This window comes from Arachis stenosperma, chromosome 3 (genome assembly GCF_014773155.1).
Source record: "Arachis stenosperma cultivar V10309 chromosome 3, arast.V10309.gnm1.PFL2, whole genome shotgun sequence".
Lineage (NCBI taxonomy): Eukaryota > Viridiplantae > Streptophyta > Magnoliopsida > Fabales > Fabaceae > Arachis > Arachis stenosperma.
Genome location: NC_080379.1, coordinates 107,488,369 through 107,508,005, shown reverse-complemented (window position 1 = coordinate 107,508,005; position 19,637 = coordinate 107,488,369). Strand labels below are relative to the sequence as shown.

The 19,637-nt window shown below is 38.8% G+C and overlaps 1 non-coding gene across 1 annotated transcript; it reads right to left on the bottom strand.

Annotated features, from left to right (window-relative positions):
- Window positions 1-10,221: 10,221 nt before the first annotated feature.
- LOC130972249 (small nucleolar RNA R71) lies at window positions 10,222-10,325 on the bottom strand. The gene has a single exon (XR_009083441.1). It is a non-coding gene; the product is annotated as a small nucleolar RNA R71 (small nucleolar RNA).
- Window positions 10,326-19,637: the final 9,312 nt, after the last annotated feature.

Here is a 19,637-nt window from a genome sequence, read left to right as displayed (position 1 = left end):
ATAAGTGACCTTAATGGCATTAGTCCAGCTAGATGCATGCACAAGATCCTATTGGAGGATGATGCTAAGCCAGTGGTTCAACCACAGAGGCGGCTGAATCCAGCCATGAAGAAGGTGGTGCAGAAAGAAGTCACTAAGTTACTGGAGGCTGGGATTATTTATCCTATTTCTGATAGCCCCTGGGTGAGCCCTGTCCAAGTCATCTCAAAGAAGATAGGCATGACAGTGATTCATAATGAAAAAAATGAACTGGTTCCTACAAGAACAGTTATAGGGTGGCGTATGTGTATTGACTACAGAAGGCTCAATACAGCCACCAGAAAGGATCATTTTCCTTTACCATTCATAGACCAGATGCTAGAGAGACTAGCAGGTCATGATTACTATTACTTTTTGGACAGCTATTCAGGTTATAACCAAATCGCAGTAGATCCTCAGGATCAAGAGAAAACAGCATTCACATGTCCATCTGGGGTATTCGCCTACAGAAGGATGCCATTTGGTCTGTGCAATTCACCTGCTACCTCTCAGAGATGCATGCTCTCTATCTTCTCTGATATGGTAGAAAAATTCTTGGAAGTTTTCATGGATGACTTCTCAGCATTTGGAGACTCATTCAGCTCCTGTCTTGACCATCTAGCACTTATTCTAAAAAGATGCCAAGAGACTAGCCTGGTTTTAAATTGGGAAAAATGTCACTTTATGGTGACTGAAGGAATTGTCCTTGGGCACAAAATTTTGAACAAGGGGATAGAAGTGGATCAAGCTAAAAAATTACCACCACTTGCCAATGTTAAGGCAATCAGAAGCTTTATGGGGCATGCAGGATTCTATAGGAGGATCATAAAGGATTTTTCGAAAATTGCCAAGCCTCTAAGCAATCTGCTAGCTGCTGATGCACCATTTGTCTTTGACACAGAGTGTTTGCAGGCCTTTGAGACTCTGAAAGCTAAGCTGGTCACAGCACCAATCATTTCTGCACCAGACTGGACATTACAATTTGAACTAATGTATGATGCCAGTGACCATGCCATTGGTGCAGTATTGGGACAGAGGCATGACAAGCTTCTACATGTCATTTACTATAATAGCCGTGTTTTAAATGACGCCCAAAAGAATTACACAACCACAGAAAAGGAGTTGCTTGCAGTGGTTTATGCCATTGACAAGTTCAGATCTTATTTAGTAGGATCAAAAGTAGTGATTGTGTACACTGACCATGCTGCTCTTAAATATCTCCTCACAAAGCAGGATTCAAAACCTAGACTCATAAAGTGGGTGTTGCTTCTGCAAGATAATTTATACGCTTTTTGACATTATTTTTAGGTAGTTTTTAGTAGGATCTAGCTACTTTTAGGGATGTTTTCATTAGTTTTTATGCTAAATTCACATTTCTGGACTTTACTATGAGTTTGTGTGTTTTTCTATGATTTCAGGTATTTTCTGGCTGAAATTGAGGGACCTGAGCAAAACTCTGATAAAAGGCTAACAAAAGGACTGCTGATGCTGTTGGATCCTTACCTCTCTGCACTCGAAATGGATTTTCTGGAGCTATAGAACTTCAAATGACACGCTCTCAATGGCGTTGGAAAGTAGACATCCAGAGATTTCCAGCAATATATAATAGTCTATACTTTATTCGAGATTAGATGACGCAAACTGGTGCTCAACGCCAGTTCCATGCTGCATTCTGGAGTCAAACGCTAGAAACACGTCACGAACCAGAGTTGAACGCCAGAAACACATTACAACTTGGTGTTCAACACCAAAAGAAGCCTATGCACGTGTAAAGCTCAAGCTCAGCTCAAGCACACACCAAGTGGGCCCTGGAAGTGGATTTCTGCATCAATTACTTACTTTTGTAAACCCTAGTAGCTAGTCTAGTATAAATAGGACATTTTACTACTGTATTAGATGTCTTTTTGACCACATATCAAGTCCTTCTCCCTATTTTTGAATTCATATCACATTTTGGGGGCTGGCCATTCGGCCATGCCTGGACCATCACTTATATATTTTCAACGGTGGAGTTTTTACACACCATAGATTAAGGGTGTGGAGCTCTGCTGTACCTCGAGTTTTAATGCAATTACTACTATTTTCTAATCAATTCAGTTTATTCCTGTTCTAAGATATTCGTTGCACTTAACCATGACGAATGTGATGATCCGTGACACTCATCATCATTTTCAAACTGATTGTCAAATCTTTTTCAACTAACTATTTGACTTTTTGTTTATTTCTTATCTTTTTCAAAACCACCTAACAACTTTTCTCTCTAATTTTCGAAAATTCCTCCCTCTTTTTCAAAAATTCTTTTTAATTAATTAATTGTTTTAAAATTTTAATTTTGATTTTATTTCCCCTTTAATTTTCAAAAATCATTAACTCCTTTTCAAAAATTATTTTCGAAAACTTCTCTCTCTCATCTTATTCTATTTATTTATTCATTTACTAACACTTCTCTTCATCTCAAATCTCTGCTCCTATCCTCACCCTTGTGTTTGGATTATTCATTCTTCTTCACTCTTATTCCCTTTCTTCTTCTACTAACATAAAGGAATCTCTATACTGTGACATAGAGGATTCCTCTTCTTTTTCTGTTCTCTTCTTTCTCATATGAGAAGGAACAAGGAAGAAGGCATTCTTGTTGAAGCTGATCCTGAACCTGAAAGGACTATGAAAAGGAAACTAAGAGAAGTTAAATTACAACAATCTAGAGACAACCTTACTGAAATTTTCGAACAAGAAAAGGATATGGAAGCCGAACCCAACAACAATAATGCAAGGAGGATGCTTGGTGATTATAATACACCTACTTCCAAGTTTGATGGAAAAAGCATCTCAATTCTTGCCATTGGAGCAAACAATTTTGAGCTGAAACCTCAACTAGTTGCTCTAATGCAACAAAAATGCAAGTTTCATGGATTTCCATCAGGAGATCCCTACCAATTTTAAACTGAGTTCTTGCAGATCTGTGAGACTGTTAAGACTAATGGAGTAGATCCTGAAGTCTACAGGCTCATGCTTTTCCCTTTTGCTGTAAGAGATAGAGCTAGAATATGGTTGGACTCACAACCTAAGGATAGCCTGGACTCTTGGGATAAGCTGGTCACGGCTGATGGTGTTTTTGTAGAAAAAGAAATTTCCAAACACATAGATCTAACCGGCAAGTATACCGGGTCGCATCAAGTAGTAATAACTCACAAGAGTGAGGTCGATCCCACAGGGATTGATGGATCAAGCAACTTTAGTGGGTGATTAGTTTAGTCAAGCTAACATTGAAGGGATATTGGATGAAATGTAGCCAATAGAATTGTAAATGACAGGAAATTTAAAGTTGCAGAAAGTAAAATTGCATAAAACTTAAAGTGCAAGAAAGTAAAATAGCTGAAACTTAAATTGCACGAAATGTAAATTGCATTAAATGTAAAGGGGACTGGGAGCAGGGAATTAAAGAAGCAGTAATTTAGAACTCATATCAATTGCAAAAAATTAAATAGCATGAAGAATAACGGAGTTGAAGTACTGGAAATTAAAATAAAACTAAAAGATGTAAAGTGCATTAAACTAAAGAGCTCTCAGATTTTGAAATTCAGAAACAGATCAATTCAATATCAAAACAAAAATGTAGAGGTTTTGAAGAATCAAAACAGCAAGAACTTAGATCATTCATGAAAATCCAGGAGAGGAATCAACAATTTCAATGGAACAGTAAAAACAGAAGAGCAGCCAAGAGCTCAGCTCAATTGCAAAATAAAGTTGAAGATCTCAGGGAATCAATGAGACTAGAAAATAAGTCTAGATCTCAATTCCTTCCTTGATCCAACAGAGAAACAATTTGAAGAAGAAATAGAGACAGAAGCAGTAAAGAGAGCCTTGATTCAAATTAAAATTCCTTGAATTATGTAGCAAAATAAAAACAGAGAAATCTCAGATAGAAACTGAAACAGAATTTCTCCAATTTTAATCTAAGATTTAAAACAGGAAGGAAAACTAAGAGAGAGCTCTCTATCCTACTCCTAATGCTCCCTAGTGGAGCCATCCTCTCTAATGAGATGGAATTGATGCCTTTATATAGGCTTTACAAAGTGAAAATGAAAATAAAATTAAAACAAATTACATTTAAAATAAAAATCCAAATCTAATTGATCCTTGTGCCTTTGAGAGATGATAATTGGCTTAGCTTGCTTTGGATTTGAGGGAGAATGGGTCTTGGATGGCCTTGGTTCAATTGGTGAAGAATTGAGTTCAAAGGGAATTTTAATTGAATTTTGGCCCATGAGTGTTTGATCCCAGTAGAGTGCTCTGCTCTTGTGGAAAGCAGAGCATTGAAGCTTTGTGTGGGGATCCTTGTTGTGTGCCAAGGCTTGTGAGGCACAGGAGATTGCCCTGCTCTTGTGGAGAGCGGAGCAGTGGAGCTTCCAAGGGGAGGTACCCGGTTCAAGCCTTGGTGAAAGCACTCCACGCCAATTTTCTTGCATTTTCTTTGGGTGAGAGCACGACAATGCTCTCCAAGAGAGTACCCTGCTCTCCTTGAGAGTGCTACTTCCTTGGTTTCCTTGTGTCTCCCTCTTCGAGCCTTGGTGTAAGCACTTTGGTTTATTTTCGCTTATTTTTAGCCCGTAAAGATGCCTTTCACTCATGCCTCAATTTTATGCCAAATATAGATTGCTATATATCATTGGAAAGCTCTGAATGTCAGCTTTCTAACACAGCTGGAAGCACATCAATTGAACGTCTGTAGCTCAAGTTATAGCCCTTTGAAGTAGGCATGGTCATGCTGTGAGCGCCCAGATTTTAACTTAGCGAAAATTTGCTTCCAACCTCACTTTGTTTCATCACGATATTGCCCTGCTCTTGATTTGGTCATGGGCCATGCTTTTAAAAGCGTGGCCTAAGGCTCCAAAGTGTGCTCCAACTTCAAAGTGTGCCCCAAAGCTCTTTTTTTCTCCTTTTTAGCTTATTTTGTGCTTCTTTGCTTCTTTTTCTTCTTATTTCCTACAAGATTTATAAATTTAAAATATCAAGGAAATATTCTAATTAAGCACAAAACAATGCAATATTTAAGCACTAATCATCAATTTCTTGTATGAAAAAGCATTGAAAAATAGGTATATGATGACTTGTCATCACAACACCAAACGTAAACCTTGCTTGTCCCCAAGCAAGAAAAGAATCATGCAATAAAGATTAACAATCCAAGGTAAGAAGAATAGCAACTCAATGTTCATGGTTAGCTAGTTTTCTAAGTATGCTACAATCACAAAAGGGATGTAAATGATTGATGCTTCTATCTAGCTCAATTTATGAAATCTTTCTCTTATATTTCTTCCTTGAAACAAGCTTTTGTTTTTCTTATTAGCTTCTCCTTTTGGGTGCTTTGCCCCATGAGTTGATAACAAAGCTATGACTTCTAAATGCTTTGTTTTCAAGTATTACCACTTGATACATAAGCACCACAAGCATTTAATTAGAGGACTTCATTAAGCTCATTTGTTTCTTTTCTTAACTCTCTAATCATTGATGCTCAGAGCCTTGAGCTTTGAGGGAGTGCTTTTGCACTTGAGCCTAGCCTTGACTTCTAAGTGTTTTGTTTTCAAGCATTTGGCTTGATACATAAACACCACAAGCACTTAACAAATAAATTGCCATTGGTACTCAGAGCCTTCAGCTTTCTCATTCTTTCCCTTTTTCTTTTCTTGCTTTAATTGTATTTGCTTCTTCAAAGTTTTCATGATTTCAAAAGATTTCACAAAATGTACTAGATGAAAAACTTCAATTAAATAAAATCCAATGCAATTGAGCAACAATCAATCATACTAGCTTTCCAATACTTTTATGCACATGCTAAATTCTTCTTTAATTCCTTGTTTGTTTATGATCATGATGCTTTTTTTGCTTTTGAATTCACAAAACTCAAGTTGGTAGTCATAATGCCACAGCAACATGTTACAAATCAAGATTCAAACTATGCTTATTCATACCACACACGTAAATAGAGAGGATAATAAGGCAATCATGCAATTTAAGTGCTGGAAACAAATTAGAAGAAAAGGAACTCTACAACCTTGTAGTTCATCTTCATTATTGTTGTCTTTTTTCTCCAATTCTTTCCTTTCCCTTGTCAAACTTAGAATGCTTGCTCATCCTCAAGCAATAACTAGAACAATGGCTATGGGGCTAAGATGGATCATGAATGTCTTACACAATGAAATGTTAGTAGCACATGTGTTTTAAACAAGCAAAATGAAAGATAACAATCAAGGCACCAGAGACAGAGACATTTTGATTGCAAACATAAGAAGGTGAGCACAATACATTGCATAATAGATAAGTGGCACACCAAACTTAATGTGACACTTTCACTTGAAATTAATGCAAGTATCTAGTAGGCATTGGAACCAAATTTTGTTGCATAGCAACACCAAACTTAGAATGCAACCATATGTCAATTTATTTGAACTAAAACTAAATAAAAGAAACTGTTATTTGTTAAATACAATCACCAAATGAAGAGTCTGTCATGAATAAGGATGTCTTGGTGATGTATTAACAAAAACAGTTAATAAGCAAACTAAATGAAAGCATTTAAAAACAGAAAAATGACTAAAGCAAGTAGAATGAGAAAGTGTCAAATTAAAAGAGAAAAATAAAACTGCAAAGGCATTATGATTATGCACACAAGTAGTGTTTCTTGAATGATTTGCATAGAAAATAAGTGGCACACCAAACTTAGAATTTTGGTGTGTCACTTTCATTTTTGATTTGATGCAATCATCCAAAAAGATTGAAAATAATTTGTTGCAAGGCAACACCAAACTTAGAATGTAATCATATGCCAATTTATTGAAATTTAAACAAAGCATGGAGAAGAAATGTACCTACTGTCTACCTGTTCTTCACTTTCTTCCTCTTCTTCCAGTTTGTTAAGAGGAATGACCTCAAAGGGGGAGAAGATTCAGCTACTGTCCCTTGCCTTGGCCTTTCCCCAGCAAGCTTCCTTTTGCAAATGGCTTGATTGATCTTGCTTGTTGGATCAGGGACAGGATTGGTGCTCTTGTTAGTTGCCTTCATTTCTTTGAATCCAAGTCTTGGTTGCTGTGTGATTATTGGAGTTTTGTATTCATCCAGAGCCTTTTGAATCGGTGGTTCCATGAACTCTTCCTCACTTGAGTGTAAATTTTCTGGAATGACTTCCTCACTTTCTTGCTCTTCCACTCCTTTCTTTGCACCCAACATTTGACTTAATAGCTTTTTCATTGAGGAGGTTTGTTGATCTTCCCAACATTTCTTCATCTCATCTTCATATTTTTCAATCACAGATTCAATTGTTGAGAGTTGTTGGGTCAGGAAAGTTTGTGAGAGTTGTGAGTCTTCATGTTCCCTTGTCATCTCAAGTGTAATTTCATTTTCAACCACCTCATTCTTCATTGAAAGTTCACTTGATACAGTAGCCTCCTCATCTTGCTCTTCCACTTTCTCCCTTGCACTTAACATTTGGTTTACCATCACTTCTATGTTTTTGAATGAATTCTCTTGCTCATTCCAGGATATCTGTGCCTCCCTCTCATATTTTTCAAACATGGTCTCAAGCTTTGAGAGGCTTTGGTTCATAGAAGTTTGTGTGGGTGGTGAGTTTTGACAGGGGCTTTATGTTAAAGCATAGTCAAGTGATGATATCTTTGGATGAATATCATATGGAGCATTAGAATTCCCTTCCCAGCCACCATTAGAATCATGACTAGCATCATTTTGTGGTGGAGGAAAATATCCCATATGGTTTTCTTGCTCATCTTGTGTCTTTGAAGCAGATCTCCATGGATTGGAGTGCTTGGAATTTGTATTTTCTTGGTGATATTCCCAGCCACCATTAGAGGTTTGTGATGGTGGGTAATATCCTATAAAATTTTGTTTGACGATAAGATGAGTTGAACTCCATTTATATTTTGTAAAATGCAACATCAATGAAAATTGAAATTCATGTCACAGAGAAAGAATTTCTTAGTGAGGAAAAAACACAAACACCTTGGTTTCAACTTAGAACAGCGAACAAAAACAAAAAAATGCTTGATCTAGACTTCTCACCCACTTAATCATTGTTGATCTAATCAATCCCCAGCAACGACGCCAAAAACTTGATGGTGTTTTTGTGGAAAAAGAAATTTCCAAACACATAGATCTAACTGGCAAGTATACCGGGTCGCATCAAGTAGTAATAACTCACAAGAGTGAGGTCGATCCCACAGGGATTGATGGATCAAGCAACTTTAGTGGGTGATTAGTTTAGTCAAGCTAACATTGAAGGGATATTGGATGAAATATAGCCAACAGAATTGTAAATGACAGGAAATTTAAAGCTGCAGAAAGTAAAATTGCATAAAACTTAAAGTGCAAGAAAGTAAAATAGCTGAAACTTAAATTGCACGAAATGTAAATTGCATTAAATGTAAAGGGGATTGGGTGCAAGGAATTAAAGAAGCAGTAATTTAGAACTCAGATCAATTGCAGAAAATTAAATAGCAGGAAGAATAACGGAGTTGAAGTGCTGGAAATTAAAATAGAATTAAAAGATGTAAAGTGAATTAAACTAAAGAGCTCTCAGATTTTGAAATTCAGAAACAGATCAATTCAATATCAAAACAGAAATGTAGAGGTGTTGAATAATCAAAACAGCAAGAACTTAGATCATTCATGAAAATACAGGAGAGGAATCAACAATTTCAATGGAACAGTAAAAACAGAAGAGCAGCCAAGAGCTCAGCTCAATTGCAAAATAAAGTTGAAGATCTCAGGGAATCAATGAGACTAGAAAATAAGTCTAGATCTCAATTCCTTCCTTGATCCAACAGAGAAACAATTTGAAGAAGAAATAGAGATGGAAGCAGTAAAGAGAGCCTTGATTCAAATCACAATTCCCTGAATTATGCAGCAAAATAAAAACAGAGAGATCTCAGATAGAAACTGAAACAAAATTTCTCCAATTTCAATCTAAGATTTAAAACAGGAAGGAAAACTAAGAGAGAGCTCTCTATCCTATTCCTAATGCTCCCTAGTGGAGCCAGCCACTCTAATGAGATGGAATTGATGCATTTATATAGGCTTTACAAAGTGAAAATAAAAATGAAATTAAAACAAATTACATTTAAAATAAAAATCCTAATCTAATTGATCCTTGTGCCTTTGAGAGATGATAATGGGCTTAGCTTGATTTGGATTTGAGGGAGAATGGGTCTTGGATGGCCTTGGTTCAATTGGTGAAGAATTGAGTTCAAAGGGAATTTTAATTGAATTTTGGCCCAAGAGTGTTTGCTCCCAGTAGAGTGCTCTGCTCTTGTGGAGAGCAGAGCATTGAAGCTTTATGTGGGGATCCTTGTTGCGTGCCAAGGCTTGTGAGGCACAGGAGATTGCCCTGCTCTTGTGGAGAGCGGAGCAGTGGAGCTTCCAAGGGGAGGTACCCGGTTCAAGCCTTGGTGAAAGCACTCCACGCCAATTTTCTTGCATTTTCTTTGGGTGAGAGCACGACAATGCTCTCCAAGAGAGCACTCTGCTCTCCTTGAGAGCGCTACTTCCTTGGTTTCCTTGTGTCTCCCTCTTCGAGCCTTGGTGGAAGCACTTTGGTTTATTTTCGCTTATTCTTTGCCCTTAAAGATGCCTTTCACTCATTCCTCAATTGTATGCCAAATATGGATTGCTATATATCGTTGGAAAGCTTTGAATGTCAGCTTTCCAACGCAACTAGAAGCACATCAATTGGACGTCTGTAGCTCAAATTATAGCCCTTTGAAGTAGGCATGGTCATGCTGTGAGCGCCCAAATTTTAACTTAGCGAAAATTTGCTTCCAACCTCACTTTGTTTCATCACGATATTGCCCTGCTCTTGGCAAGGGCAGAGCAATGTGCGTGCTGGTTGCTTCCTTCTTTGATTTGGTCATGGGCCACGCTTTTAAAAGCGTGGCCTAAGGCTCCAAAGTGTGCCTCAAAGCTCTTTTTTTCTCCTTTTTAGCTTATTTTGTGCTTCTTTGCTTCCTTTTCTTCTTATTTCCTACAAGATTTATAAATTTAAAAGATCAAGGAAATATTCTAATTAAGCACAAAAGAATGCAATATTTAAGCACTAATCATCAATTTCTTGTATGAAAAAGCATTGAAAAATAGGTATATGATGACTTGTCATCAACGGCCTTCTTGGTTAAATTCTTTCCTCCTCAAAAGCTGAGCAAGCTTAGAGTGGATGTTCAGACCTTCAAGCAAAAAGATGGTGAATCCCTCTATGAAGCTTGGGAAAGATACAAGTAGATGACCAAAAAGTGTCATTCTGACATGTTTTCAGAGTGGACCATGATAGATATATTCTATTATGGTCTGTCTGAGTTCTCTAAGATGTCACTGGATCATTCTGCAGGTGGATCCATTCACCTAAAGAAAACGCCTGCAGAAGCTCAGGAACTTATTGAAATGGTTGCAAATAACCAATTCATGTACACTTCTGAGAGGAATTCTGTGAATAATGGGACGCCTCAGAGGATGGGAGTTCTTGAAATTGATGCTCTGAATGCCATATTGGCTCAGAATAAAATGTTGACTCAGCAAGTCAACATGATTTCTCAAAGTCTGAATGGATGGCAAAATGCATCCAACAGCACTAAAGAGGCATCTTCTAAAGAAGACGCTTATGATCTTGAAAACCCTGCAATGGTAGAGGTAAATTACATGGGGGAAGCCTTTGGCAACACCTATAACCCCTCATGGAGAAATCATCCAAATTTCTCATGGAAGGATCAACAAAAGCCTCAACAAGGCTTTACTAATGGTGGAAGAAACAGGTTTAGCAATAGCAAGCCTTTTCCATCATCTTCTCAGCAACAGATAGAGAATTCTGAGCAGAGCACCTCTAACTTAGCAATTATAGTCTCTGATCTGTCTAAGGCCACTTTAAGCTTCATGAGTAAAACAAGGTACTCCATCAGAAATTTGGAGGCACAAGTGGGCCAGCTGAGTAAGAAAGTCACTGAAACTCCTCCTAGTACTCCCTAAGCAACACTGAAGAGAATCCAAAAAGAGAGTGCAAGGCCATTGACATAATCAACATGGCCGAACTTAGAGAAGAAGGAGAGGACGTGAATCACAATGAGGAAGAACTCAGCGGACATCTCTCAAGCAAGAAGGAGTTCCTTATTGAGGATTTAAAGGAATCTAAAGGTCATATAGAGACCATAGAGATCCCATTAAACCTCCTTCTGCCATTCATGAGCTCTGAAAACTATTTTTCCTCTGAAGTGGATGAAGATGTAACTGGAGAGCAAGTTGCTCAATATCTAGGAGCTATCATGAAGCTGAATGCTAAGTTGTTTGGTAATGAGACTTGGGAAGGTGAACCTCCCTTGCTCATTGGTGAACTAGATACATGGGTTCAGCAAACTTTACCTCAAAAGAAACAAGATCCTGGTAAATTCTTAATACCCTGTACCATAGGCACCTGACCTTTGAAAAGGCTCTGTGTGACTTAGGGTCAGGCATAAATCTTATGCCACTCTCTGTAATGGAGAAGCTGGGGATCATTGAGGTACAACCTGCCATATTCTCATTGTAAATGGTAGACAAGTCAGTAAGACAAGCTTATGGATTAGTAGAGGACGTGTTGGTAAAGGTTGAAGGCCTTTACATCCCTGCTGATTTCATAATCTTAGACACTAGGGAGGAGGAGGATGAATGCATCATCCTTAGAAGACCTTTTCTAGCCACAGCAGGAGCTGTGATAGATGTTAACAGAGGAGAATTAGTCATTCAATTGAATGGGGACTACCTTGTGTTTAAGACCCAAGGGTGTTCTTCTTTAACAATGGAGAGGAAGCATAAAAATCTTCTCTCAGTACAGAGTCAAACAGAGCCTCCACAGTTAAACTCTAAGTTTGGTGTTGGGAGGCCACAACCAAACTCTAAGTTTGGTGTTGAATCCCCACATTCAAACTCTAAGTTTGGTGTTGGGAGTCTACAACATTGACCTGATCACCTTTGAGGCTTCATGAGAGCCCATTGTCAAGCTAGTGACACTAAAGGAGCGCTTATTGGGAGGCAACCCAATTTTTATTTATCTTATTTTATTTTTCTTTTATGTTTTATTAGGTTTATGATCATGTGGAGTCACAAAATAAATATTAAAATTAAAAATAGGATCAAAAATAGCAGAAGAAAAAGCACACCCTGGAGGAAAGGCTTACTGGCGTTTAAACGCCAGTAAGGAGCATCTAACTGGCGTTCAACGCCAGAACAGAGCATGGATCTGGCGTTGAACGCCAGAAACAAGCAACATCCTGGCATTTAAACACCAGGAAAACACCCTGAGGAGAGTTGGCGCTGAACGCCAGAAACAAGCATGGAACTGGCGTTCAACGCCAGAAACATGTTACAAATGGGCGTTGAACGCCCAAAACAAGCATGAAGCTGGCGTTCAACGCCAGAAACAAGCATCAATCTGGCGTTGAATGCCAGGATTGCATGAAAAGGGCATTTTACACGCCTCATTGGTGCAGGGATGTAAATCCTTGATACCTCAGGATCTGTGCACCCACAGGATCATGTTAGGATCTGTGGACCCCACAGGATCTCCACCTACCTCAACTCACCTTCTCTCCTCTTCACACAATCCAATAACACTCTTCCCCAAAACCCTTCACCAATCACCTCAATCTCTCTTCCCCATCACCTCTTCACCACTCATATCCTTCTACTCTTCCCCATAAACCCCACCTACTTTCAAAATTCAAAATCTCTTTCCCACCCAAACCCACCCTAAATAGCCGAACCTACTCCCTCTTCCTCCACTATATAAACCCCTCCATTCTTCTTCATTTTCACACAATACAACCCTCTCTACTCCTCCTTGGCCGAAACACAACCTTCTCTCCCTCTCCTCCATATTTTCTTCTTCTTCATCCATTCTTTCTTCTCTTGCTCGAGGGCGAGCAATATTCTAAGTTTGGTGTGGTAAAAGCATAGCTTTTTTTGTTTTTCTATAACCACCTATGGCACCTAAGGCCGGAGAAACTTCTAGAAAAGGAAAAGGGAAGACAAAAGCTTCCACTTCCGAGTCATGGGAGATGGAGAGATTTATCTCTAAAGCCCATCAAGCCCACTTCTATGATGTTGTGGCCAAGAAGAAGGTGATCCCTGAGGTCCCTTTCAAACTCAAGAAAAATGAGTATTCGGAGATCCGACATGAGATCCAAAGAAGAAGTTGGGAAGTTTTTACCAACCCCATTCAACAAGTCGGAATCTTAATGGTTCAAGAGTTATATGCCAATGCATGGATCACTAGGAACCATAATCAAAATGTGAACCCGAATCCAAAGAATTATCTTACAATGGTTCGGGGGAAATACTTAGATTTCAGTCCGGAAAATGTAAGGTTGGCGTTTAACTTGCCCATGATGCAAGGAGATGCACGCCCCTACACAAGAAGGGTCAACTTTGATCAAAGGTTGGACCAAGTCCTTATGGACATATGTGTTGAAGGAGCTCAATGGAAAAGAGACTCCACAGGCAAGCTGGTTCAATTAAGAAGACTGGACCTCAAGCCTGTGGCTAGAGGATGGTTGGAGTTCATCCAACGCTCCATCATCCCCACTAGCAACCGATCCGAAGTTACTGTGGATCGGGCCATCATGATCCATAGCATCATGATTGGAGAGGAAGTAGAAGTTCATGAAGTCATCTCCCATGAATTCTATAAAATAGTCGAAAAGCCCTCTACCTTGGCAAGGCTAGCTTTTCTTCATCTTATTTGCCATCTATGCTACTCAGCTGGAGTTATCATAGAAGGAGACGTCCTCATTGAAGAGGACAAGCCCATCACTAAGAAAAGGATGGAGCAAACAAGAGAGCCCACTCATTGATCCCAAGAGATGCATGAGGAAGCTCATCACCAAGAAATCCCATAGATGCCTCAAGGGATGCACTTTTCTCCCAATAATTATTGGGAACAACTCAACACTTCTCTAGAAGATTTGAGTTACAATATGGATCAATTAAGGGTGGAACATCAAGAGCACTCCATCATTCTCCATGAAATTAGAGAAGATCAAAGAGCAATAAGGGAAGAGCAACAAAAGCAAGGAAGAGACATAGAAGAGCCAAAGGACATCATTGGTTCTTCAAGAAGAAATCGCCACCATCACTGAGGTGGACTCATTCCTTGTTCTTATTTCTCTGTTTTTCGGTTTTTATGCTATATGTTTGTTTATGTTTTGTGTCTCTACTTCATGATCATTAGTATGTAGTAACTATGTCTTAAGGCTATAAATAATTCCATGAATCCTTCACCTTTCTTAAATGAAAAATGTTTCTAATTCAAAAGAACAAGAAGTACATAAGTTTCGAAATTATCCTTGAATTTAGTTTAATTATATTGATGTGGTGACAATACTTTTTGTTTTCTGAATGAATGCTTAAACAATGCATATTTTTTATCTTGTTGTTTATGAATGTTAAAATTGTTGGCTCTTGAAAGAATGATGAACAAAGATAAATGCTATTGATAATCTGAAAAATCATGAAATTGATTCTTGAAGCAAGAAAAAGCAGTGAATAGCAAAAGCTTGCGATAAAAAAAGTGGCGAAAAAAATAATAGAAAGAAAAAGAAAAAGCAAGAAGAAAAAGCCAATAGCCCTTAAAACCAAAAGGCAACGGTAAAAAGGATCCAAGGCTTTGAGCATCAATGGATAGGAGGGCCCAAGGAAATAAAATCCAGGCCTAAGCGGCTAAATCAAGCTGTTCGTAACCATGTTCTTGTGGCATGCAGGTCCAAGTGAAAAGCTTGAGACTGAGTGGTTAAAGTCATGATCCAAAGCAAAAAGAGTGTGCTTAAGAGCACTGGACACCTCTAACTGGGGACTTTAGCAATGTTGAGTCACAATCTGAAAAGGTTCACCCAGTCATGTGTCTGTGGCATTTATGTATCCGGTGGTAATACTGGAAAACAAAGTGCTTAGGGCCACGGCCAAGACTCATAAAAGTAGCTGTGTTCAAGAATCAACAAACTTAACTAGGAGAATCAATAACACTATCTGAAATTCTAAGTTCCTAGAGATGCCAATCATTCTAAACTTCAAAGGATAAAGTGAGATGCCAAAACTGTTTAGAAGCAAAAAGCTACAAGTCCCACTCATCTAATTAGAATTAATATTCATTGATATTCTGAGCTTTATAGTATATCTCTTCTTTTTATCCTAATTGATTTTCAGTTGCTTGGGGACAAGCAACAATTTAAGTTTGGTGCTGTGATGAGTGGATAATTTATACGCTTTTTGGCATTGTTTTTAGGTAGTTTTTAGCAGGATCTAGCTACTTTTAGGGATGTTTTCATTAGTTTTTATGCTAAATTCACATTTTTGGACTTTACTATGAGTTTGTGTGTTTTTCTATGATTTTAGGTATTTTCTGGCTGAAATTGAGGGACCTAAGCAAAACTCTGATAAAAGGCTAACAAAAGGACTGCTGATGCTGTTGGATCCTGACCTCCCTGCACTCGAAATGGATTTTCTGGAGCTACAAAACTTCAAATGGTGCGCTCTCAATGGCGTTAGAAAGTCGACATCCAGATCTTTTCAGCAATATATAATAGTCCATACTTTATTCGAGTTTGAGAACGACGCAAACTGGTGCTCAACGCCAGTTCCATGCTGCATTCTGGAGTCAAATGCCAGAAACACGTCACGAACCAGAGTTGAACGCCAGTAACACGTTACAACTTGGCGTTCAACTCCAAAAGAAGCCTCTGCACGTGTAAAGCTCAAGCTCAGCCCAAGCACATACCAAGTGGGCCCTGGAAGTGGATTTCTGCATCAATTACTTACTTCTGTAAATCCTAGTAGCTAGTCTAGTATAAATAGGACATTTTACTACTGTATTAGACGTCTTTTTGACCACATATCAAGTCTTTCTCCCTATTTTCGAATTCATATCACATTTTGGGGGCTGGCCATTCGGCCGTGCCTGGACCATCACTTATGTATTTTCAACGGTGGAGTTTCTACACACCATAGATTAAGGGTGTGGAGCTCTGCTGTACCTCGAGTTTTAATGCAATTACTACTATTTTCTATTCAATTCAGTTTATTCCTGCTCTAAGATATTCGTTGCACTTAACCATGACAAATGATGATCCGTGACACTCATCATCATTCTCACCTATGAACGCGTGACTGACAACCACTTCCGGTCTACCTTAGACCGAATGCATATCTCTTAGATTCCTTAATCAGAATCTTTGTGGTATAAGCTAGAATTGATGGCGGCATTCATGAGAATCCGGAAAGTCTAAACCTTGTCTATGATATTCTGAGTAGGATTCAGGGATTGAATGACTGTGACGAGCTTTTAACTCGTGATTGTTGGTCGTGATGACAAACACAAAAGAATCAATGGATTCTTTTCCAGCATGATCGAGAACCGATAGATGATTAGCCGTGCTGTGACAGAGCATTTGGACCTTTTTCACTGAGAGGATGGGATGTAGCCATTGACAACGGTGATGCCCTACATACAACTTGCCATGGAAAAGAGTAAGAAGGATTGGATGAAGGTAGTAGGAAAGCAGAGATTCAGAAGGAGCACAGCATCTTCATACGCCTATCTGAAATTCCCATCAATGATTTACATAAGTATTTCTATCTTTATTTTCTATTTATTTATTATTACTATTCGAAAACTCCATAACCATATATTATCCGCCTAACTGAGAATTTCAAGATGACCATAGCTTGCTTCATTCCAATAATCTCCGTGGGATCGACCCTTACTCACGTAAGGTTTATTACTTGGACGACCCAGTGCACTTGCTAGTTAGTTGTGCGAAGTTGTGAAGAAAGTGCTGAGTTATAAACGCGCATACCAAGTTGAATGTCATTATTAGAGATCACAATTTTGCCTATCAAGAACCAAGTAGCTGATCACCTGTCCCGGATAGAACCAGTAACAAAAGCGTCCCTCCCTCCTACTGAGATCTCAGAAACCTTTCCGGATGAGCAACTCTTTGCCATTCAGGAAGTACCATGTTTTGTAGACATTGCAAACTATAAAGCTATGAGATTCATACCTAAGGAGTACATTAAGTTGCAAACGAAAAGATTAATTTCCGATGCAAAGTACTACTTGTGGGATGAACCATATCTATTTAAGAGATGTGCAGACGGAATAATCCGTAGATGCGTGCCAAGAGAAGTGGCGCAGAAAATCATATGGCTTTGCCATAGATCACAATATGGAGGACACTTGTAGGTGAATGAACAGCCACAAAGGTTCTCCAGCTGGCTTCTACTGGCCTACTCTCTATAGAGATTCCCGAGAGTTTGTGCATAAATGTGACAGTTGCCAGAGAGCTGGTAACCTGCCTCACGGTTATGCCATGCCTTAGCAAGAGATCTTAGAGATTGAGTTGTTTGATGTATGATGTATTGACTTCATGGGGCCTTTCCCACCATCATACTCAAACACTTATATTCTGGTTGCAGTAGACTATGTATCTAAATGGGTAAAAGCAATTGCAACGCCCACTAATGATACTAGGACTGTGTTGAAGTTCCTCCACAAGCATATATTCAGTAGATTTGGTGTCCCTAGAATATTAATCAGCGATAAAGGCACTCACTTCTGTAATAAACAGCTTGACTCTGCTCTGGTCCGATATGGAATTAACCATAAGGTGGCAACTTCGTATCATCCACAGACAAATGGGCAGGCTGAAGTCTCAAATAGAGAACTAAAACGAATCATGGAATGGACTGTAAGCACCCGTAGAAAGGATTGGGCAAGAAGTTTGGATGATGCTCTGTGGGCATACAGAACAGCGTTCAAGACTCCTATAGGGACCTCTTCATACCAGCTTGTGTATGGCAAGGCCTGTCATCTGCCAGTGGAACTAGAACACAAGGCCTACTGGGCAACCAGGTTCCTATACCTTGATGCTAAGTTAGTTGGAGAGAAGAGATTACTCCAGCTGAATGAGCTAGAGGAGTTCAGACTCAATGCTTTCGAAAATGCCAAAGTTTACAAGGAGAAAGCAAAAAGGTGGCATGACAAAAAGCTGTCATCTAGAGTCTTTGAGCCAGGACAGAAGGTTCTGTTGTTCAACTCTAGGCTCAGACTGTTCCCTGGGAAATTGAAATCCCGGTGGAGGGGACCATATGTGATTACAAGTGTGTCACCATATGGATATGTAGAGCTTCAGGATGCTGACTCTAACAAAAAGTTCATTGTTAATGGATAGAAAGTCAAGCACTACCTTGAAGGAACTGTTGAGCAAGAATGCTCAAGACTGAGACTGGATTAAAGCTCAGTAAAGTCCAGCTAAAGACAATAAAGAAGCACTTGCTGGGAGGCAACCCAGCCGTCAGCAAAGATTTTTGTTATTTAAATAATAAATATACGAGTTTGATACAATTTATGGTCAAATACAGAAGTTTACAAAGTTACAGCAGAGTTCTGAGCATAAAAATAGAGAAAAAAGAGCTCACTGGCACAAAAACGCCAATAATGAGGCATTCTGGGCATTTAACGCCAGTAAAGGTAGCATTCTGGGCGTTAAACGCCAGAATGGGCAGCATTCTGGGCGTTTAACGCTAGAATGACCAGCATCCTGGGCGTTCAGAGAAACACCTAGTGACAAAGGATTTCTGCCATTTAAACGCCAACCAGGGTACCTGGCTGGGCATTAAACGCTCAGATTGGCCAGTAGATGGGTGTTAAATGCCAGAATGGATACCATTCTGGGCGTTTAACGCCAAAAGAGCATGGGGAGGGGAATTTCGCTCCCAATTCAAATTTTTCAAATTTTCTTATTTTAATTCATAATTTTCTGCATAAACACATTACAAATCTTCACTTTTCAAAATCCATTTTAAAAAGCATTTTAATGAATTATCTTATAAATCCTTTTCAAATCTTTTTAAAACTCATTCATCTTTCCAAATTCTTTTCGTATCTTTTCAAATCACCCATATTACCTCCTATTTCTTAGATGCATTAACAAATTTCAAATTCAATTTCCCCATATCTTTTTCATATCTTTCAAAATTTTAAAATCCTATCTTTTTCATATCATGTTTCTCTTTTACCAATCATATCTTTCTGCCATATCTTTTTCAAAAATTTTGAAACCCACCCCTTCCCTTTTAAATCCCATTCGGCCATCCCCATTCATTCACCATTCGAATCTTTCTCTCCTTCTATCCCTCTTCCTTCCTTTATTTTGCTTGAGGACAAGCAAACCTCTAAGTTTAGTATATTTTTCCATGATCACTGAGCCAAAACTCACCAAGATCATGGCCCCTAAAGGAAAACAAACCACTCCAAGAGGCAAGAAAGAGAACAATCCAAAACCTTGGATGCATGAGAGGTTCTACACCAAAGAACATGCAAACCATTACTTCAAAATTACATGCAGAAGATAAGTGATCCCAGAAGTTAAATTCGATCTGAAAGAAGATGAATATCTAGAGATCCAAGAGCAGATTCGAATAGAGGCTGGGAAATCCTAGCTAATCTTGAGATGAATGTGGGAAGAAACATGGTCCAGGAATTGTATGCAAATCTGTGGCTAACAGATAAGCAAAGAATGGAGGGAGCGGCCTTCCACACC